Here is a 24,833-nt window from a genome sequence, read left to right on the forward strand (position 1 = left end):
GCCCACACGATCGCGATCGAACGACCTAGAGCATGGAAGAGAGTTTGGTGGGCTTTGGGCTGGTTTTGGAGGGGGTTTTTGTTGGATACTCAAATGGACATTGCGGAGGCCCGGTTAACCGTTGGAGTACCAAACGACCTCCGAATGGAACGAAACTTGACCGGTAGTCTCCGGGTGGTATATTAAGACCACATGACAAGCCTCGGTCCATTCCGAGAAAGTTTGACACACGCACACGAAAGAAAACTAGAGGGGTGCACCGGAGGAGATAGGAGCGCCGGATTGGAAAACGGACAACGGGGAAAATGCTCGGATGCATGAGACGAACACATATGCAAAAGTAATGCGCATGATGACATGATATGAAAATGCATGACATGACAAAATACAAAACGAAAGACAAAACCTGACAACGGAGGGAAAAACATATCACATAGCCGGAAATGGCAAGAGTCGGAGTTACAAATATGGCAAGTTACATGCGGGGTGTTACAATGCACTAGGGGAAGGAGGTGTAACGACCATCGCCGACGGTCGCAAATGTTAGAGAGACATCAGTGAGGGAGAGTCTCCACCATATATGAGAGGACGAAAAATCCCGACTGTTGTCGTGGGGGTCGCTTCTCCTTCGTTCCCGTGTGCTAGACATTTTGGTGTAATGCACTCGGGGACGAAAGGAGGAGCGACCATTACCAACGGTCGAATGTATACACCACGTGAGCTGACAATTTTCAAGAAAAGACTCGACAGACCGATAGTCAACCCGTGATTAATAATAATGACCTAATTTAGTTTTTGTAGTACATATATTTAATTGTACAAGTTTAATCTTTGAATTATGAAGATAGGAAATGTCATCGATGTCGTCGTCGGACGACGAAAGTCTCCCGGCGGAGTGCGACTAGTGCGGTGATGTCCGGGGTCTGTGCGACAGGCCTCGCCTAGTGGAAGGTCGGCGCTTCAGCATTAAGCTCCACGAGACCTTCGATGTTGAAACGGTACGCAACGACGACAAGTGTTTTTTTCATAATTAAGCACGACTTCTGCTATTTCAGCGTGTAATTTTCGTCTTTTACAATTTGACTAGCTTATCCCATGCCATGCAAGATGCTATGTCTTGGAGAGGATGGATTTTGAAGATCATGAAAGTATGGAAACAAAGATAATTCACCTAAGGACCCATCATGGTATGGATCTTGATGCAAATCTATACAATTTTGAGAGCGTTACCCATTTTGGTTGCCCGAATTGGGAAGCACATTGCAAGTTGTATGATTTTCATGAGGGTATGCTTGACACCATGGATCTTGGCAATCCTGACATCGCCCAAGACAATATGGACATTTGGGTCCTTGTTGATACGCTTCCAATTCTACCGCTATGTGAGTTTCTCAAACATAGTTATTAAGAAATTTATATTGTTTATTTCAAAATAGTTGACAGCTTATTTCCATTGATAGCTTATTTTCATTCTTCAAAGAATGTGCAGAAGATGGTAGACAGAATCTACTACACCGATGGCTCAGAATTAACTTATTAGGAGAAAAATCATTTGATCTCATTTATCACTGATCTTGAGAATTACAATATCTATTATCAAACTCCTCCACATTATGGTCAATACGTGCCACTAGTGCATGTGTTGAACTACGGTAACATCCATGGAGATGTCACGGTAAGATTTTTTACTATTACAACATCCGTGCATCTTTTGCATAAATTCTTCTAAAACTCAACTACATTGCTAACTACGAAGTTATTGCTATGTTCTTCAACAGAAAATCCCAAAGGATTGTGTGCCTCATCTGATGTTTCTGAATGGTCACCTTGATGTTTTGAACTTACAGGCATGTCATCTGACGAATCACTCCTGTTCATTCCGGATTGCTAAAACCGATGAAGACATGACAATCAACGATTGGAAAAAATGTATGGTCAATCATAGGGAGCTACTTGGAAGCTACATTGTGTGAAGCGCAAGAATTGGAGACAGGATAATCTCCATTCTCCATAATGGAGAGTCAGGGCCGATCTTGTTTTATGCTATTATACCTAAGAGAAGGTAGTAGGTCCTATAAAAGAGGAGTAGGTCTTAGGTACAATGTGTTATTATGTGCTACAATGTGTTAGCTAGAGTTGATGATGATGATCATGAGGAGTTTTTATATGACAATGAGGAGTTGTTATATGACAATGAGGAGTTGTTATATGACAATGATGATCATGAGGAGTTGTTATATGACAATGATGTATTATGATGATAAGTTGTTAATGAGATGATGATTATGATGTAAAAAAAATCTCTAAATTGCTACTATATGAAAACTTGTATAATGGTGTATGAATACGACATAAAAAGAAAAAGGAAATAGAATACGCAATAATAGTAGTAACGCGGGCACAAAGGCGCGCTGCTACAAATTACCAGTAGCGCTTTCTACAAAACGCGTTGCTACTAAGTATGTATAGCAGTAGCGTGTGTAAGCCCGCACTACTGATAACCTTTAGCTGTAGCGCCGTATCAGTAGCGCGGCACCCCGCGCTACTGATAGGCCAAAAACCTGCGCTACTACTAGGCTTTTCCCTAGTAGTGAGAGGCTCTTCAAGCCATCGGCGGCACCCTCGATCGGAGGCCGGGCGATGCTCCGGGAAGAGCCACCGCCGACCCCATCCTCAGGCACCCCAGCCTGTGGCCCGACCTTAGGAGCCTGCCTACTCCTGGTGTTGGAACCTCAGGTAGGCTGCTGGACCGAGGAGTTCAGAGAGTACCTATTCTACGGCGCCTTGTCAGAGAAGGAGGAAGCCGCAGAACACGTTGTTCGCTAGGCCACTACTTATTGCCTGTAGGACGACGAGCTGTACCGAAGACGCCCCAACGACCTCTTGTTGCGGTGCATATCCGAGGAGCAGGGGTGTGAGCTGTTGGTTGACATCCACGGTGGAGATTGCAGACACCACTCCTCATCGCGCACCCTCATGGGCAAGGTGTTCCGCAGTGGGTTCTACTGGCCTACGACACTCCACGACGCCACCGAGCTGGTGCGATCCAGCGAGGCATGCCAGTTCCACACCAAGTAGATTCATCAGCCCATGCAAGGTCTCCAAACCATCCCGCTTTCATGGCCCTTCACGGTCTGGGGGCTGGATATCCTAGGCCCGTTTCCTCGGGCGGTCGGCGGTTACCGCTACCTCTATCTACATCACCATCGACAAGTTCACCAAGTGGTCGGAGGTGTGGCCCGTGCGCACAATTCCCGCCAGCTCAGCCGTCAAGTTCATCAAGGGCCTCGTGAGCCGTTTTAGTGCCCCAACCGTATCATTATTGACAATTGCTCCCAATTCACAAGCAACCTCTTTCGGACATGTTGTGCTAACCTTGGAACGCAGATATGCTATGCTTCGGTGGCGCACCCATGGAGAAACAACAAGGCTGAGCGCGCCAACGCGGAGGTCCTCAGGGGCTTCAAGACAAGGAGCTTCAAGAAGAAGCTTGAGGCATATGACAGGGGTTGGCTCAGTGAGCTTTAGTCCGTGTCGTGGTCCATCCACACCACCTTGACTAAGCCCACCGTCGGTACCCCGTTCTTCCTTGTCTACGGGGCTGAGGCGGTACTCCCGCACGAGATCAAGCATCGCTCCTCGCGGGTGCTGGCATTCGACGAGGCGCGTCAGGATGCCTCGCGAGGAACAGATCTCGTGCTCGGGGAGGAGGCCCATCGCCAAGCCTCGCTCCAAGCAGCGAGGTACCAGCAGGCAGTGCGGCGCTACCATTGCCGCAGCATCCGCTCCCGGACTCTCGAGGTTGGAGACCTCATCCTGAGGCGGGTCCTCTCCAAGGAGGGCCTTCACAAGCTCTCGCCCATGTGGGAGGGCCCATTCAGGATCGCCCGCGTCTCTAGGCCTGGCTTCGTACGCCTGGAGACGCAGGACGGGTTCCCATCTAGAATGCTTGGAACATCCAGCATCTCCGCAAGTTCTACCCGTGACACTCTCACATAATAATAAGTGGCGCTATACACGCCCCGGAGTCTCCCTGAGCACCGCTCCTCGGCCTCATGGGGGCTCCCACCCACGCCCAAGTGGAAGCCCCATGCTCCGCGCTGGTGGATGACAGGGTCGAACAACAAGTATGCCCACGCCAAGTGGAGGCCCCATGCCCCACGCTGGTGGGAAGACTAGCATAGGTGCTGGACATGGCTGTTCTTTGTTTTCTCTTGTAACCAAATTTGCCACTTGTTTGAATGAAGTTTGAAGTTTCTGCATCTTTATTCGAATGGGGGGTCAGGATTTTTCTTCTTGAAGTGTTTTCCCTCTTGAACCTCGCTTTTGAAGGAAGTAACAGTATGTGCGTCCCGTGAGCAGGGGCTGGGTACGGTGTTACGCTTGGGCTAGATCCGGAATGTTGGAGTCCCAGAGCACAACGTCCGCGGATCCGCCCGTACGGACACCTCGCCAAGGCCTTGGCGTCCGGATCCTCGTGCGACGCTCATGTGTGAGCCAATAGGCAAGTGTTGTTCTCGGGCCCAGTCCTTAGGAGCGTTCATCTCCTGGCTTGGCCGGGCATCACGACCTGGCACACTAGCGATGATCGACCCTCGCTCGGGTGCTCTGGGCGCAAGATGGGCGCCAAGAAAGGGTGGCTGGAGAAAGAGCAGCCGCGGCTTGGCTCGTTATTGAGGAATCTCACATCAAGTGCTGTTTACACCTACGAGAGGTCTGACACCTGGCGGAGGCGTCTTCAGAAGCCGTGAAACCTCACGAGTCCTCCAAGGACTTCACGAGCCGTGAGACCCTTGAGACCCCGGATCGATCCGGCCCGTGAGGTGGGAGCCTCCTCGGGACCCCAGGTGTGTACCTAGGATCAAGGCTCCGGAGGAGCGCGCTCCCAAGATGCAGGGACCCGCCAAGGGCCCCAAGCACACCAAGCTAAGTTATCCTAATCACGCCAGGCAGGAACCTTTCAATTAGTAATCACGTAAATGCTAGAATATGAGCGGGAAACGATAATATAAAGGCACAAGTGCAACAGTTCATTACACGCCCCGTGGGGCCCTTCATGGTTCTTGATGCATGAAGCGATAAACAAACAAAAGGAGCGGCCTCCTGATGGTCGATGTTCCCGAAGCCCGGCTCCGGTATAGCCCATGATCAGTCGAAGTCCTCTTCGCCCATGATGGGGGCTCGGCGACGTGGCGCATCCCCCTCCTCCTTGGTCCAGGGGCGGCAACGTGGTGGCTCCTCGTAGTCATCGTTGCTCGTGCTCCCACGGGGGAGGCGTCACTCCTACCAGAGGTGTCGTGGCCGTCACCAAGGGCAAGTTTACCACGGTGGCGCCGCCGCTGCGGTGGCCGTCATCGTCGGAGAGGTGGTCGCTGTCGCTACCGTCGTCCTCTGGGCAGCACCCGAACCACCTGTCGTCTTCCCCGAAGACCTTGACAAAGAGAGTCGTCGCCCCGTCATAATTGAAGTGGAGGGTACGCCTCCCCAGCAGGCCGCGGGCGAATGTCTGCCACCCATGGCTCAGGAACACATTCCCTACGGGGGTAACCTCGACCTCCACCCACGAGGCCTTGCTGCAACAGTCGTCGCCCTGCAGCCATAGGCCGTCGGGTCCTCCCACCGGCAACTCCACCGTGAAGAAGCGCGGGATATGGATCCAGGTGCCTTCCGGCCTCTCCATCCACTCCACGAACTCTTGTGCCTCGTCGGCCGAGTGGGATCACGGGTGCGGCGGCCGGGCGGCCACCGTGAGCCCTCCACCTCGACCGCGACCGCCACGACTTCTGCAGGTGCCTCCATGGGAGGGACCCTTCCCACGGCTGCCGGAGGCAACACGGACGCCCGCGGGGGTCTGCTCGCACCCCTGGGGGACCGGCGCCAGCTTCGCAGTGGAATTGCGGGGACGGCCGGGCCCCCTCTTGGGCGGCGGCGAACCTGGCCCCTCCTTGGGGGCTTTCCCCTTCTCGATGGCTGAGAACCTTCTCATCAGCGCCATGGATGCTGCATCAAGAGTGCGGAATGGGAGACCAAGAGGATGCAGATGGGCTAGGGGGCACCGCCTCCCTTGCCTCTTATACGCAAACGGAGACCAACCATCGCCCCTTTGCATTCAGGCAATGATGGCCTTGTATGCGTGCGCCAGTCTTTTGTTAGCTTGGGCAGTTGCTGAGGCAACATGAGGAAGTGGAGCCGTCCGCATCCCGTCCTGTGCCACTTGGCAACCCTGGCTCACAGGCGATTGGGGCCAGCGCTTCGGCTTTCCCACCTTGGCTTCGCCTAGAAGCCAGCTCGAGCACGCCTTGGGCATGGGGGCTACTGTCGGTGTTCCAAGATCGGGGGTACCCAGATTTGCCTACCTGCGGCCTAGCACGCGGGCTCATTGATGGCTTGGTACGGCCCAAGCTATCAGACCCCACAAGACAAGACCCTCGCGATGGCCGTCTGGCCTCGCGAGGTCGATGATGCCAAGACCTCCAGAGGAGCAGCTCCCCGAGCCTGCCTCCCGAGGAGCATAGAATTCTATGCAGGTACCCAGCCGCACGAGGCCATGATGACGTGAGCCATGACAACCAAGGCCAGGTGGGCACCAGCTGGTGCATAGAGGACAATTTCCTCTTCGGTGCTAAGGGAGTAAGGGCTGGCGCATGTTCCCGAGGAAGGCCCCAAAGCTTTCCATTCTGGTGCAACGAGACCAAGACCACGAGCTCGGAAGGACGGATGTCATCGCCGAACCCACCGCTGCATCATGGCTAGAAGCTCTACAGGCGAAGAGCACCTTTCATCATGATAAGATGTACTACTTGTCCCCTTTCAAAATTGGCCATTGTGGGATCCCTTCCCGCCTAAGCTATGAGGGTAGAGGACCAAGGCCACTAGAAATATAGGCTAGTCTCCAACGTAGAAGGGAGCCAACCCCGGACCTATTCATCCCCACCATTTGAGCCCTCGTGAGGCAGCTCATCCACTCTACTAGTTCATCCCCAGCCTTCTCGTGAGGCCAATCCACCCCAAAGCAGGAGTAGGGTTTTACACCGCAAGGTGGCCCAAACTTGGGTAAACTGCCGTGTTCATCTTCTTCCTTGCTCGCGCGAACTCGACAAGGCTATGATGTAGGGTGATGAACTTGAGGCTAGAGGTAGGTGGGAACTTCGCACATGCCCTAGCGTTCGAACCTTCTTGGGTCGGTGGAGCCCTGAATCCGACAGGATTCAATGATAGAGGGCCTCTAGACCAACCTTGCTGCCCTTCCGATGATGCGTGAGTAGTTTACCATGGACCTAAGGGTACATAGCTAGTATCTAGATGGCTTCTTCTCTCTCTTTGATCTTCAATACAATGTTCTCCTCGATGTTCTTGGATATCTATTTGACGTAATCTTCTTTTGTGGTGCGTTTGTTGAGATCCGATGAATTGTGGATTTATGATCAAATTATCTATGAATATTAGTTGAGTCTTTTCTGAACTCTTTTATGCATGATTACGATAGCTTTGTATTGCTCTCCGATCTATCGACTTGGTTTGGCCTACTTGATGGGTTTTTCTTGTAATGGGAGAGGTGCTTTGTGATGGGTTCAATCTTGCGGTGTCCTCACCCAGTGACAGTAGGGGTAGTGAGGCATGTATTGTATTGTTGAGATTAAGGATAAAACAATGTTTTTACCATATTGATTGGATCTAACCCTCTACATCATGTAATCTTGCTTAAGACGTTACTCCGTTCTTATGAACTTAATACTTTAGATGCATGCTGGATAGCGGTCGATGTGTGGAGTAATAGTAGTAGATATAGGCAGGAGTCGATCTACTTGTCACATACGTGAGCCTTAGATATCTTCATAATTTTGTGCTTTTCTATCAATTGCTTGATAGTAATTTGTTCACCCACCGTATGCTATCTTGAGAGAAGCCTCTAGTGAAACCTATGGCCCCCGGGTCTAATTTTCCATCATATAAGTTTCCGATCTACTATTTTGCAATCTTTTAATTTCCGATCTATAAACCAAAAACCCCAAAAGCATTTACAACAATTTGTTTACCCACCGTATGCTTTCTTCAAGAGAGAAGCCTCTAGTGAAACCTATGGCCCCCGGGTCTATTTTCCAACATATATTTTCAAATCTATAAAACCAAAAACCCAAAAATACCTTGCTACAATTTAATTATATTTACTTTATTTTGCCTTTTACTTATCTTTTATATATATATCTCTATTAGATCTCACTCTTGCAAATGACCGTGAAGGGATTGATGACACGTCCATTTTGTATCATGCTTTTATGTTGATATTTATTGATTATGGGTTGTTATTATACATTATGATACAATGCTTATGCCTTTTCTATCTGATTTTACAAGATTTACATGAAGAGGGAGAATGCCGGTAGCTGGAATTCTGGACCGGAAAGGAGCAAATCTGAGAGACCTATTGTGCACAACTCTAAAAGTCCTGAAAATTTACGGAGAATTATTTTGGAATATATAAAATTATTGGGCGAAGAAACTACTAGAGGGGACCCACCAGCACCAGGTGACCACAAGCCTGGGGGCACCCTACCCCCTAGGGCGCGCCCCTAGGGTGTGTGGGCCGCCTGGCAGGTCACCGGTGGCCATCTTCTGCTATATGAAAGTTTTTGACTTGGAAAAAATCAAGAGAGAGCTTTCGGGATGAAGCACCGCCGTCTCCTGGTGGAACCTGGGAAGAAGCAATCTAGGGCTCCGGCGGAACTGTTCTACTAGGGAAACTTCCATCCCGGAGGGGGAAATCGAAGCCATCGTCATCACCAACAATCCAATCATCGAGAGGGGGTCAATCTTCATCAACATCTTCACCAGCACCATCTCCTCTCTAACCCAAGTTCATTTCTTTTATTCAATCTTTGTCTCAAAACCTCAAATTGGTACCTATGGGTTGCTAGTAGTGTTGATTACTCCTTGTAGTTGATGCTAGTTGGTATATTTGGTGGAAGATCATACGTTCAGATCCTTAATGATATTCAATAACCCTCTGATCTTGAACATGAATATGCTTTTGTGTAGTTACGTTTGTTTCTGAGGACATGGGAGAAGTCTTGTTATAAGTAATCATGTGAATTGGTATTCATTCGATGTTTTGATGAGATGTATGTTGTCTTTATTCTAGTGGTGTTATGTGAACGTCGACTACATGGCACTTCACCATGATTTGGGCCTAGGGGAAGGCATTGGGAATTAATAAGTAGATGTTGGGTTGCTAGAGTGATAGAAGCTTAAACCCTAGTTTATGCATTGCTTCGTAAGGGGATGATTTGGATCCACATGTTTCATGCTATGGTTAGATTTATCTTTATTCTTCTTTTGTAGTTGCGGATGCTTGCGAGAGGGGTTAATCATAAGTGGGAGGCTTGTCCATGTGAAGACAACACCCAAGCACCGGTCCACCCACCTATCAAATTATCAAAGTAAACGCGAATCATATGAGCATGATGAAGACTAAGTTCACAATAATTCTCATGTGTCCTCGGGAGCGCTTTGCTTTATATAAGAGTTCGTCCAGGCTTATCCTTTGCTACAAAAAGGATTGGCCCACCTTGCTGCACCTTTGGTACACTTGTTACTTGTTACCTGTTACGAATTATCTTATTACAAAATTATCTTATCACAAAACTATCTGTTACCGATAATTTCAGTGCCTGGAGAAAATACCTTGCTGAAAACCGCTTGTCATTTCGTTCTGCTCCTCGTTGGGTTTGACACTCTTACTTATCGAAAGGACTAATATTGATCCCCTATACTTTTCGGTCCAAGACACTTTTCTGGCACCGTTGCCGCGGAGTGAAGCGCCTATGGTAAGTGGAATTTGGTAAGGTAAAAGTTATATTACGTGCTGAAATTTACTGTTTCTTGTCACTACGGAAAATCATCCTTTGAGGGGATTGTTCGGGGTATCTTCACCTCGACCATAAGAGTAAAGAGTTGCTCCTCAACCTACTGCACCTACTAAAAATATTTATTCTGAAATTCCTTCGGGTATGATAGAGAAACTGCTAGCTAATCCTTATGCAGGTGATGGAACACTACATCCTGATTTGCATCTAATCTATGTGGATGAAGTTTGTGGATTATTTAAGCTTGTAGGTTGCCTGAGGATGAAGTCAAGAAGAAGATCTTCCCTTTATGTTTGAGGGGGAAGGCATTGACATGGTATAGGCTATGTGATGATATTGGAGCTTGGAATTACAACCGACTGAAATTGGAATTTCATCCGAAGTTTTATCCTATGCATCTGGTTAGTCGTGATTAGAATTAAATATATAATTTTTGGCCTCGTGAAGGAGAAAGTACCGCTCAAGCTTGGGGGAGGCTTAAGTCAGTCTTATATTCATTCCCATATCATGAGCCCTCAAGGGAAATTATTGTTTAGAATTTTAATGCTCGTCTTTCTCGTAATGATCAATCCATGCTCGATACTTTTTGTACTAGTTCTTTTATGAAGAAAGCTACTGAATTAAAATGGGATCTCTTCGAAATAATTAAACGCAAATCTGAAGATTGGGAGCTCGACGAAGTTAAGGAGTCAGGTATAAACCTTAAGTTTGATTGTGTTAAATCTTTTATGGATGCCGATGCTTTTCGTGAATTTAACAGTAAATATGGACTTGACACTAAGATTATAGCTTCTTTCTGTGAATCATTTGCTACTCATGTTGATCTCCCTAAGGAGAAGTGATTTAAATATCATCCTCCCATTGAAGTAAATGTAGTGGAACCTGTTAAAGCTAAAGAAGAAACCATTAGTTATAATGTTGATCCTCTTATTCCTACTGCTTATATGGAGAAACCACCTTTTCCTGTTAGATTAAGAGAACATGCTAAAGCTTCAGCTGTAGTCCGTAAAAGTTATACTAGAATACCTACACCCCCTGAACAAATTATAGTTGAACCTAGTATTGCTATGGTTAAAGATCTCTTAGTCAATAATCTTGACGGGCATGTTATTTATTTTCTGCGATGAAGCTGCTACAATTGCTAAACCAGATGATAAAGATAAACATAGACCTATTGTTGGCATGCATGTTGTCTCTGTTAAGATAGCAGATCATTGTTATCATGGCTTATGGGATTTGGGTGCTAGTGTGAGTGCAATTCCCTTTACTTTATACCAACAAATTATGAATGATACTGCACCTGCTGAAATAGAGGATATTGTTGTTACTATTAAGCTTGCTAATAGAGATACTATCTCACCAATTGGGATTGTTAGAGATGTTGAAGTTTTGTGTGGGAAAATAAAATACCCTAGTGATTTTTTAGTTCTTGGTTCCCCACAAGATGAATTCTGTCCCATTATATTTGGTAGACCAATCTTGAACACTGTTAATGCTAAAATAGATTGTGAGAAAGAAATTGTTAGTGTAAGTTTCGGGGATGTGTCTCATGAGTTTAATTTCTCCTAATTTCGTAGACAACCCCATGATAAAGAATTGCATAGTAAAGATGAAATTATTGGTCTTGCTTCTATTGCCATGCCTCCTACTGTTCCTTTAGAACAATATATGCTAGACCAAGAAAATGATATGTTCATGAATGAAAGAAAGGAATTAGGCGAGATTTTCTTTAAAAATGCCTGTTATGAAACACAATTTGCCTGTTGAGACACTTTGAGATCCTCTACCACCCATGAGTGATCCTGTGTTTTATCTTATGTCAGGACCCCGATCCTAAGTCACACCGATCTAGCATGTAACACATAATATCACTTTGCTGCCTCACGCACGGTATCCCCATGGGTGCCACCTTACCTGGCCCAGGACCGTTTGCGCTTTTTGTCTCACGTATATGATAGTGTCGCTAGCATCCATATGACAGAGAACCCGGGCCGACATGACAAGTCGTAAACCCAAAGTGGCACTAACTTACAGGGACAGGCATACATGACCCAGCAGCGAACGTGTCGGTCATCAACGAGTGAATCCGGGCTGTAGCAGCTAGGCTAACAGGACTCCGGAGAATCCGGGCTGTAGCAAGCTAACAGGACTCCGGTAGACACCGCGTGACATTTCCCTGAAGGGACAGACACAGGATCGAAAAAGGACACATGCCGGCCAGTCTAAGTGTTCCGGAGCAGTAGCAACTGGGCTAACAGGACTCCGGTAAACTGGGCTGTAGCAGACTACCATGGCTGAGTGGAAGCACTAGACTACATTTCCCCATAAGAGAGGCTACCAAGGATAGACAACTAGGTTGTCGGATCCCACACATACCAAGCATTTCAATCATACACACAATATGCTCGATATGTGCAAATACAACATGGCATCACAACAAAACTCTACGACTCAAGGTATTTATTCATAAGGCTCCGAAGAGTCAGATATTACAAACATGGGTCTCATGACCCAACATTCAAGTCATACAAGCAACAAGCACATGCGGAAGCTTATCTTGTCTGAGTACATACAACTACAAATGAAAAGGGCTGAGAAGCCTGACTATCTACAAGACGCTGCCGAGGGTACAAGATCATAGCTGAGGTAACAAACTAAACACCGAAGTCCACGCGGAACTACTAGTGAGACTAAAGTCTCTCTGCAAAAACATAAATTAAGAAAACGTGAGTACAAATGTACCCAGCAAGACTTACATCAGAACTATCTACATATGCATCGGTATCAACAAAAGGGGTGGTGGAGTTTAACTGCAGCAAGCCAGCTTTGACTCGGTGGCTATCCTAAACTACGACTGCAAGTAACTCTTTTGATGTGGCGCACACGAGTCCACATATTAACCAAATCAATACACCACTATGGATTAGCTCCCGTCTCCCTACGAGAACGCCATCCATAGCACTCACGCTTATCTTGCGCATTTTAGAATATCCACTTTCACTTGTCTATGAACTGCACAGGCAACCCAGAAGTCCTTTACCGCGGACACGGCTATTCGAATAGATGATGTTAACCCTGCAGGGGTGTACTTCTTCACACACGATCTCGCAACTTACCACCATGTACACGTCGTGTATCTCGGCAACCTTCAAGCGGAAGCCTGGCGAGGGAGTCGGACACGACCTGACTAACCACACAAGTCTCCGGTCCAAGTTTATCGCCTATTCGGGTTCCATCCGCAAGGAGATCCGTCCGGGGTGTCGCTCACGGCCCCAAACGATGTGTACAGGGTTCCAAGCCCACCAAACGGGCGGCGCTTGGCATACCCGGCCACGGTGCCTAGTCTATCCCAAGCCCACCTGTACCAAGCGCCACTTGGTAGACTACTAACACTACCTACAAACACCAGAAACTAGTTGCAACTCCTGGACAGAGATCAGGTTGATTAATAAGTCGAGAGATCTTGGAGTGCCCTGAGCCCAATGTGTGGTAGTAGCTGTTCATGGATCACAAACACAGAACTCAGTTCCTGAGGATGGTTTCAATGAGACAACCCACCATGTACTCCTACATGGCCTCTCACCGCTACCTTTACCAAATCGTGTTCACACACTTAGCTCTCAACAGTAGGACATGTTCACCACATTCCAATTCATCCCCGATGAATCAGACCTGACTCAACTCTAAGCAGTAGCAGGCATGACAAACAAGCATGAATGAGTAGGCAGATCAGGGCTCAACAACTCCTACTCATGCTAGTGGGTTTCATCTATTTACTGTGGCAATGACAGGTCATGCAGAGGAAAGGGGTTCAACTACCGCAGCATGTAACAGTTGAATCGCTCTTGTCCTAACGCAGTAAAAGAGAGCAGGAGCGAGAGAGTGGGATTATATCAGAATGAACAAGGGGGTTTTGCTTGCCTGACACTGCTGAAGATAATATAGCTCTTCATCAGTGTCATCGAACTCATCGTTGGAACATCGTCTACCGAGAGGGGACAAATACCGGCAATAGAGAAGAAACACAATCAATGCAATGCAACAGTATGATGCATGAATGTGACATGGCAATATGCTGTTGATTGAGCTAATGCAACTAGAAACAAGTTAAATGAAGTTGGTTTGAACTCAAGGTTCAAATTCAAACTCCATATGTTATTATTCACATGCCATTTAATTGATTTGTCCTAAACAGCAGCTATAAGTTGTTCTAACATGCATGCAAATGCCATAAAAAGATTCTTTGGATTTTTCTGATCAGTTTTCATATATAACTTATTTCAATCTGAGTTATAGATTAATTTCTATGATTTTTAGATGTTTAAACAATTTTCTGGATTTTATAATTCATTTCTGAAATATAAAATCGCCAGAAAATGATTATGAGGTCAGCATGACGTAAGCCTGGCGTCAGCAGGTTAGCTGGGCTGCCCCTGGTCAAACCTGACCAGTGGGGTCCACTAGTCAGTGAAACAGTGCCGGTTAGTGTCGCTGATAGGTGGGGTCGGGTCAACAGCCACGTCAGCAAGTCAGCACTGACGTGTGGGGTCGGTCAACGGGTGACGGGGCCAGGTCAAACTGACCAGTGGGGCCCTTGAGGTTAGTTTAATCTAAACAGGAGCTAAACCAGGGTTAGTTAGGCAGCGGGGCCCACATGTCAGTGTCACAGGGGGGTTAATTAGTGCGGGTTGACTCAGTTTGGCCGGCGGTTAGCCGCCGGCTATGGCAGCCGCGGCGGAGGGGCTCGGAACTCGCCCTTCGGCGACCAATCACGTGGCGGAGACCACCTACGCGACTTCTAGGCTCGCACGCATCCAGTGGAACACGCGGGAGGCCGTGGGGTGGTCGGGGCTCGCCGGAGCAGAGCTCGCGGCGGTAGCCGGAGTTCGGTGGCGTGCGGGTTGGCGCTACGGGGCATGTTAGGACGAGCAGGTAGGTGCTCTGGGTTCTTGAGAACGCTATGAGGACTACGGCGTGCTCGGACGCGACGTGTGTGGGCTCTAGCCATGGCAGAGACATGGCCGGCGGCGAGCAAGCTTCCGTTTATGGGGTTAACATGGCTACGGCATGCGGGTGAGTTAAAAGAAGAGGAGAAACGACGGTGGGGCTCATGATGGACACGCGGAGCAGATCAGCGGGCTCGGGGAGGCACGGACGGCGTCATGGCGTTGCCGGCGATCTCAGCGGCCAGAGGGAGAAGAAGAGGTCAGGGATGGCGCACCGAGGGCCTTCCGGTCGCGTGAATCGGCAGAGACGGCATAGCGGTCGACTACGGAGCTCGTGAACAGGTCAGAGAGGCGAGGGGGAGGCGGTGGCCGCGGGGGTGCTCGTCGGCGTGCTCCTGGGCGTCTCGGGAAAGAGGGAACCAGGGAGGGGATGAGGACGAGGGAGCGGTCGAGGAGGGCGAGGGGAGTGCGTGGCGCCCTTGGGTGCCTCCAGTGGCGGGCAGGTAAGCAGGAGGTGGCCTCGCGCGTGCGAGCGCGCTGCGGGCACGCGCCCTCGCCTACTGGCGCGAGGAAGCTGACAGGGGGCTGCTAGGCTGAGCCAGCCAAACGGGCCGCCAGGTAAGCCCAGGTTAGTTCTCTCTGTTTTACTTTTCTGTTTTGTTTTTTTTAACTTGCCACTGTTTAAAATTAGAACAATTCAAAACAGTGCCATTTATCCTCTAAGTATAACTTATGTTGCTCATTGGACATTTCCAAATGCACATAAATTATCACAGAGCATTTATAAACATATCCATATATATTTGAATATATTTTCAAATTCAAATAGAATATTGTTTTAAATTCAGAGACCAAATAATTCCTTAAAAATGTTCCAAAATTTTGGTTTGGTATATAACCCTTGCCAAAATTCTCAAAACTATTTATAGGGAATTTTGGATTCACTGAATGCAATTTAAAGGGTTCTTGCCCTTCTTTTAAAAGATTTTGAGGCTTTCAGATTCCCTCAATTCAAGATTCTTCAATTTAAACATGATGCATGCTCACGGATGCAACTATTACACTCAGATATTCTAGGGCTGTGACAACTCACCCCCACTAAACAAGAATCTCGTCCCGAGATTCAGGACATGAGGTAAGAAGACAGAGGGGACACAAGCTAACACAATCTTCTTGATCCAATTGCCCTTCATAGGAACGTTGATTCCTTGCTTCATGTTGATCTTGATATCTTTGCTCTCAAGATCTTCATTCAACTCAATGACGACGAAAAGAGATTCTATAAGAAATGGTCTCCTCGAAGGTTGAGCACTCAAGATCAACTCATGGAATGAGACGTGGAAACATCTCTTGAGTTGGGACACAAAACATACATCAAGATGGATGGATAGTAACAGATGATGAAGTTCGATTTGGGAGGCAACTATTCCACACTTAAATAGATGGTGGATGCGTTTCAACGTAGCAAGGACTGAGTTGCCATGATTCCATAACGAGCACCTTAGGGGAGGTGACTCGTAGAATTGTTCCCTTAAGTGGCAAAAAGAATTACTTTTGATACCGAGATCATTGAAACTCTCTATACCATCCTAAGGAAATTCACAATTGATCATTTGAAGGAGTTCAAAAGAATGACATACTCGGACTAGAATGGATGATGTGGACTACCTTGTTGAAGACAACGCAATGGATGATTTTTGCCTATCATCGGAAATGGATGGGACCCATGGTAGGACCACTTCTGAAGATGACCCTGAACAACAATTACTTAGAGGGGTAGCCCATGGGAAATTGGCACAATGGTGTTGCAAGCTGGGAACAAAATGCAAATGTTGGGAATGTTCCAACCATCATATCTGCCTGAGATTCAGATTTGGTTAGTAACAGGATACTTCAGACTCAACATGTCCGAAAAACAAAGTTTGCAACACAAATCGACGAAATGACATTGCAGGATTCTCGGGAAATGGACTATGATAGTAAGCTCCAAAACATGAGCGAGTTCTGCTACACATATGGTAACACACTGTCCCAGACAAGCATGACCACGTAGTAGTCTTACAACAAAATAGTACCAAGTTCTGGTTAGGATCCATCATCAAGGATTTCAAAGTCTTTACGCAAGTCCATGGATTAGATCCCAAGCATAGACTTCTCTTCCTTGAACAAATCAATTAGTGGCTTGGTGTGCTAGGAACACATATAGAATGGAGGTAGCTAATCTCTCAAACCATAGTATACTTCGCACCTGCATGACTGACTTGGGATGATTCTAGAGGAGGCAAAAACAAGCTTTCTCAAATTCACAGCGGCAACTTGCATCAAATGCAAATGAATTAGAGGAAGTTACTTCTTTCATCTGAACATATGCTTCATGAGCTAGCATGAAGAAATGCCTTCAAAAGTTTCCAACACTCGCTTAATGTTCAACAAAATCATGAATAGAATAAGGATGTTGTCGATGGGCTCAACAACAATTCATCCAGGTTTCCATACAAATGGAGTTCCATAACTGTGTGAACAAGATGATAGCATTGGTCAGATCAAGAGATATAACGGTGTATGCTCGAGGAAACAACCACGAGTAAGACAAAATTACGAACATCGTTGGTTCTGATTTGATTTGATGATAGCCCACACTCAAATCAAAGTTTTGACAAGACAATAGATCCAACAACTAATCATGAGGAACAATCGATGAAGATATCATCCTTCTACAACACACACACACACACACACACACAAAGATATCCCTTAGAGATGAACTAAGTCGGACACGCTTTTATCATCCAACTCTCCAAGTTGTTGTTTAGCTTAACCAACTAGTTCAGGGTATCCAACACGAGAATGGGTGGTTTACAAGAAACCAACTTGATCACAAGCTCAACATAACAGTCAGGGCCAACCTGGTGATACTTCCAAGAAGATATTCGAAAAATCACGAACTACCAATATGTTACTAAGCTCGAGAATAATCTTGCTTTTCAGGGCAAGACGATGTGATCAAAAAGAGCGAGGGATTGATACAATCCTAACTCATTGATCAAAAAGTGCTCCGTAAATAAGGACTAGGTGGCATGATCAATCTTAGGATGATGATTCAATATACAACATGCTAGGAATGAGAATATTGTCCATTAACTACCAAGCAACGCAGTTGCTAGGAGTATTGATTTCACACTTCACGATTCACTTGTCGGCCTTCCGGTTACAATAACACAGGAACCGAGGAATGAACAATGATGGCAAGAAGTATCACTGCATCAAGAATCCATAAGATATGTTGCAATTCTCATGACAATCCTGACATAAAGGGGGTAATACTTCCAGGGTAGAACAGAACAAAAGCTGGATTAGCATTTTGGTCTGCGGAGTACAACTACTTTGACCCAATCCTATATATGGATGAGGCACTGGAGTTTGTTTCTCCTAGTCATTCCGTAATAGAATGGCTTGACGGACCACAAGGGTAAAGGCATCGATGAACACGAATGCACGACTACTCCTGATTATCGGTTGGTAGAAGAAGGTCAGAAACAACTAAAGGGGGACAACTCAGAGGAACATATGATTTTCTGAGCGGTGGGTGCATAGATTAGCATGTCGAACGAGTTCAACATATTTCTTCCGGATAACCCATGCAGAAAGGTAGGATTGGCAGAGTCACAACTATCGAATGAAGAACTCATCAAGAGCACTCTAGTTGTGATCTTTTGGTTCAAAAGAACTTCTTCCATAAGCAGTTCATGGTATTGGAAGGAGGATTTACCACGGACCTCGAGGACTATCGCAAAGGTTACTAATATCGTAAAGGAACTAGCAAACGCTATCAACATGAGGTAAGTAGAGTGAATCTTGTGCTCAAGAACCCAGAAATAGAATGCCTACTAACTAAATGGCATCACGGGATGCTTTCGAGAATGGTGACCAGAATCATCACACTGGGAACACAAAACATGGCTATATTACTAGGTGATACTCTAAGACACCTCGGGTCATAATAATAGCTCCAACATATATGTCGAGGCAATAAAGTACCTCCGCCCACCGATTAGTGTGGTTAATCTGGCCCAAAGGGATATCGGGAACGGGATGAAGGAATTTGCAAATGCATCAGATTGTTTAGAAACCTGGGATGACTCGGACAACATAACGGTTGTAATGCTCAAAAAGGATTTGAGACATCTTGCAAAAATGATGGCATAACCATTTAGCATCACAATATCAAGGTTCTGAGACCAACTGTTAACACACAGTAGTAGGAACAGACTGAGACTTGAATCCATCAATTCTATAAGTCTACGGATTAGTAACACGTGATCCTGATAAAAAGAAGAGGAAGCCTAGTTTATTAACCCCGTAGGAAAGATGAGGGTGACTCAGATCAGAAGGGCATAAGGTAAAGGAGTAAAAAGAGCCTTACGTTCCCTTCCACAATCAATTCCCTTATATAACTAAAGCATTTCTAGACAAGACTTCGACCAGTTTGGCTTGGTAACCCTACAGGCAGTCAGGCTCTGATACCAAAGCTACCAGGACCTCGATCCTAAGTCACACCGATCTAGCATGTAACACATCATATCACTTTGCGGCCTCACGCACGGTATCCCCACGGGTGCCACCTTACCTGGCCCAGGACCGTTTGCGCCTTTTTGGCTCACATATATGATAGTGTCGCTAGCATCCATATGGCAGAGAACCCAGGCCGACATGACTAGTCATAAACCCAAAGTGGCAATAACTTACAGGGACAGGCATACATGACCCAGCAACGAATGTGTCGGTCATCAGCGAGTGAATCCGGGCTGTAGCAGCTGGGCTAACAGGACTCCGGAGAATCCGGGCTGTAGCAGGCTAACAGGACTCCGGTAGACACCACGTGACATTTCCCCAAAGGGACAGACATAGGATCAAAGAAGGACACATGCCGGCCAGTCTAAGTGTTCCGGAGCAGTAGCAACTGGGCTAACAGGACTCCGGTAAATCGGGCTGTAGCAGACTACCATGGCTCAGTGGAAGCACTAGACTACATTTCCCCATAAGAGAGGCTACCATGGATAGACAACTAGGTTGTCGGATCCCACACATACCAAGCATTTCAATCATACACACAATATGCTCGATATGTGCAAATACAACATGGCATCACAACAAAACTCTACGACTCAAGGTATTATTTCATAAGGCTCCGAAGAGTCAGATATTACAAACATGGGTCTCATGACCCAGCATTCAAGTCATACAAGCAACAAGCACATGCGGAAGCTTATCTTGTCTGAGTATAGACAACTACAAATGAAAAGGGCTGAGAAGCCTGACTATCTACAAGACCCTGCCGAGGGTACAAGATTGTAGCTGAGGTAACAAACTAAACGCCGAAGTCCACGCGGAACTACTAGTGAGACTGAAGTCTCTCTGCGAAAACATAAATTAAACAAATGTGAGTACAAATGTACCCAGCAAGACTTACATCAGAACTATCTACATATGCATCGGTATCAACAAAAGGGGTGGTGGAGTTTAACTGCAGCAAGCCAGCTTTGACTCGGTGGCTATCCTAAACTACGACTGCAAGTAACTCTTTTGATGTGGCGCACACGAGTCCACATATTAACCAAATCAATACACCACTATGGATCAGCTCCCGTCTCCCTACGAGAACGCCATCCATAGCACTCACGCTTATCTTGCGCATTTTAGAATATCCACTTTCACTTGTCTATGAACTGCACAGGCAACCCAGAAGTCCTTTACCGCAGACACGGCTATTCGAATAGATGATGTTAACCCTGCAGGGGTGTACTTCTTCACACACGATCTCGCAACTTACCACCATGTACACGTTGTGTATCTCGGCAACCTTCAAGCGGAAGCCTGGCGAGGGAGTCGGACACGACCTGACTAACCACACAAGTCTCTGGTCCAGGTTTATCGCCTATTCGGGTTCCATCCGCAAGGAGATCCGTCCGGGGTGTTGCTCACGGCCCCAAACGATGTGTATAGGGTTTCAAGCCCACCAAACGGGCGGCGCTTGGCATACCCGGCCACGGTGCCTAGTCTGTCCCAAGCCCACCTGTACCAGGTGCCACTAGGTAGACTACTAACACTACCTACAAACACCAGAAACTAGTTGCAACTCCTGGACAGAGATCAGGTTGATTAATACGTTGAGAGAGCTTGGAGTGCCCTGAGCCCAATGTGTGGTAGTAGCTGTTCATGGATCACAAACACAGAACTCAGTTCCTGAGGACGGTTTCAATGAGACTACCCACCATGTACTCCTACATGGCCTCTCACCGCTACCTGTACCAAATCGTGTTCACACACTTAGCTCTCAACAGTAGGACATGTTCACCACATTCCAATTCATCCCCCATGAATCAGACTTGACTCAACTCTAAGCAGTAGCAGGCATGACAAACAAGCACGAATGAGTAGGCACATCAGGGCTCAACAACTCCTACTCATGCTAGTGGGTTTCATCTATTTACTGTGGCAATGACAGGTCATGCAGAGGAAAGGGGTTCAACTACCGCAGCATGTAATAGTTGAATCGCTGTTGTCCTAACACAGTAAAAGAGAGCAGGAGCGAGAGAGTGGGATTATATCAGAATGAACAAGGGGGTTTTGCTTGCCTGACACTTCTGAAGATAATATAGCTCTTCATCGGTGTCATCGAACTCATCGTTGGAACATCGTCTACCGAGAGGGGACAAATACCGGCAATAAAGAAGAAACACAATCAATGCAATGCAACAATATGATGCATGAATGTGACATGGCAATATGCTGTTGATTGAGCTAATGCAACTAGCAACAAGTTAAATGAAGTTGGTTTGAACTCAGGGTTCAAATTCAAACTCCATATGTTGTTATTCACATGCCATTTAATTGATTTGTCCTAAACAGCACCTATAAGTTGTTCTAACATGCATGAAATTGCCATAAACAGATTCTTTGGATTTTTCTGATCATTTTTCATATATAACTTATTTCAGTCTGAGTTATAGATTAATTTCTAGGATTTTTAGAAGTTTAAACAATTTTTTGGATTTTATAATTCATTTCTGAAATATAAAATCGCCAGAGAAATGATTATGAGGTCAGCATGACGTAAGCCTCGCGTCAGCAGGTTAGCTGGGCTGCCCTTGGTCAAACCTGACCAGTGGGGTCCACTAGTCAGTGAAACAGTGCCGGTTAGTGTCGCTGACAGGTGGGGTCGGGTCAACAGCCACGTCAGCAAGTCAGCACTGACGTGTGGGGTCGGTCAACGTGTGACGGGGCCAGGTCAAACTTACCAGTGGGGCCCTTGTGGTTAGTTTAATCTAAACAGGAGCTAAACCAAGGTTAGTTAGGCAGCGGGGCCCACATGTCAGTGTCACAGGGGGGTTAATTAGTGCGGGTTGACTCAGTTTGACCGGCGGTTAGCCGCCGGCGACGGCAGCCGCGGCGGAGGGGCTCGGAACTTGCCCTCCGATGACCAATCGCGCGGCGGAGACCACCTACGCGACGCCCAGGCTCGCGCGCAACCAGTGGAACACGCGGGAGGCCGTGGGGTGGTCGGGGCTCGCCGGAGCAGAGCTCGCGGTGGCAGCCGGAGTTCGGTGGCGTGCGGGTTGGCGCTATGGGGCACGGGAGGACGAGCAGGTAGGTGCTCTGGGTTCCTGAGAATGCTCTGAGGACTACGGCGTGTTCAGACGCGACGTGTGTGGGCTCTAGCCACGGCAGAGACATGGCCGGCGGCGTGCAAGCTTCCGGGTATGGGGTTAACATGGCTACGGCATGCGGGCGAGTTAAAAGAAGAGGGGAAACGACGGCGGGGCTCACAGTTGACACGCAGAGTAGATCAGCGGGCTCGGGGAGGCACGGACGGCGTCATGGCGTTGCCGGCGATCTCGGCGGCCGGAGGGAGAAGAAGATGTCAGGGATGGCGCTCCGAGGGCCTTCCGGTCGCATGAATCGGCGGAGACGGCATAGCGGTCGACTACGGAGCTCGTGAACCGGTCGGAGAGGTGAGGGGGAGGCGGTGGACGCGGCGGTGCTCATCGGCATGCTCCTGGGCGTCTCGGGAAAGAGGGGAAGTGGGAACCAGGGAGGGGATGAGGACGAGGGAGCGGTCGAGGAGGGCGAGGGGAGTGCGTGGCTCCCTTGGGTGCCTCCAGCGGCGAGCAGGTAAGTAGGAGGTGGCCTCGCACGTGCGGGCGCGCTGCGGGCACGCACCCTCGCCTACTGACGCGAGGAAGACGACATGGGGCTGCTAGGCTGGGCCAGCCAAGTGGGCCGCCAGGTAAGCCCAGGTTAGTTCTCTCTGTTTTACTTTTCTGTTTTTTTAACTTGCCACTGTTTAAAATTAGAACAATTCAAAACAGCGCCATTTATCCTCTAAGTATAACTTATGTTGCTCATTGGACATTTCCAAATGCACATAAATTATCACAGAGCATTTAAAAGCATATCCATATATATTTTCAAATTCAAATAGAATGTTGTTTTAAATTCAGAGACCAAATAATTCCTTAAAAATGTTCCAAAATTTTGGTTTGGCATATAACCCTTGCCAAAATTCTCAAAACTATTTTTAGGGAATCTTGGATTCACTGAATGCAATTTAAAGGGTTCTTGCCCTTCTTTTAAAAGATTTTGAGGCTTTCAGATTCCCTCAATTAAAGTTTCTTCAATTTAAACATGATGCATGCTCACGGATGCAACTATTACACTCAGATATTCTAGGGCTGTGACATCTTAAACAATCACATGTTACTTTGAAATATGCTTATCTCGATGATAAGAAGATATATCCTGTTATTTTTAGTGCTAACCTTTCAGAGCATGAAGAAAATAAATTATTGAAAACTCTAAGGAAGCACTGTGCCGCTATTGGATATACTCTAGATGATCTTAAGGGAATTAGTCCCACTCGATGTGAGCACAAAATTAATATGGAACCTGATGCTAAACCAGTCGTTGATCACCAGCGACGGTTGAATCCTAAGATGAAAGAGGTGGAAAGAAATGAAATATTAAAGCTTCTAGAAGCAGCTATAATCTATCCTATTGCTGATAGTAGATGGGTAAGTCCCGTTCGTTGTGTCCCTAAGAAGGGAGGTATTACTGTTATTCCTAATGATAAAACGGAATTAATACCGCAAAGAATTGTTACAGGTTATAGAATGGTAATTGATTTTAGAAAAATAAACAAAGCAACTAGGAAAGATCATTATCCTTTACCTTTTATTGATCAAATTCTAGAAAGACTATCAAAACAGACACACTTTTGCTTTCTAGATGGTTGCTATGGTTTTTCTCAAATACCTGTGTCAAAAGATGATCAAGAAAAAATTACTTTTACATGCCCTTTTGGTACCTTTGCATAGAGACGTGTGCCTTTTGGTTTATGCAATGCACCTGCTACTTTTCAAATATGTATGACTGCTATATTCTTTGACTTTTATGAAAAGATTGTTGAGGTTTTCATGGATGATTTCTCCATATATGGAACTTCTTTTGATGATTGCTTAAGCAACCTTGATCGAGTTTTGCAGAGATGTGAAGAAACTAATCTTGTCTTGAATTGGGAGAAGTGCCACTTTATGGTTAATGAAATTATTGTCTTGGGGCATAAAATCTCCGAAAGAGGTACTGACGTCGATAAAGCTAAAGTTGATGCTATTTAAAAAATGTCGTGTCCTAAAGATATCAAAAGTATAAGAAGCTTCCTTGGTCATGCTAGTTTCTATAGGAGATTTATTAAAGACTTCTCTAAAATTTCTAGGCCTCTCACTAATCTTTTGCAAAAAGTTGTTCCATTCTTTTTTGTGATGATTGTGTAGAAGCATTTGATATCCTTAAGAAAGCCTTAATTTCTGCACCTATTGTTCAACCACCTGATTGGAACCTACCCTTTGAAATTATGTGTGATGCTAGTGATTATGCTGTTGGTGCTGTTCTAGGACAAAGAGTTGATAAGAAATTAAATGTTATCCATTATGCTACTAAAACTCTAGACAATTCTCAAAGAAATTAT

This window comes from Triticum aestivum, chromosome 4D, assembly GCF_018294505.1.
Source record: "Triticum aestivum cultivar Chinese Spring chromosome 4D, IWGSC CS RefSeq v2.1, whole genome shotgun sequence".
NCBI lineage: Eukaryota > Viridiplantae > Streptophyta > Magnoliopsida > Poales > Poaceae > Triticum > Triticum aestivum.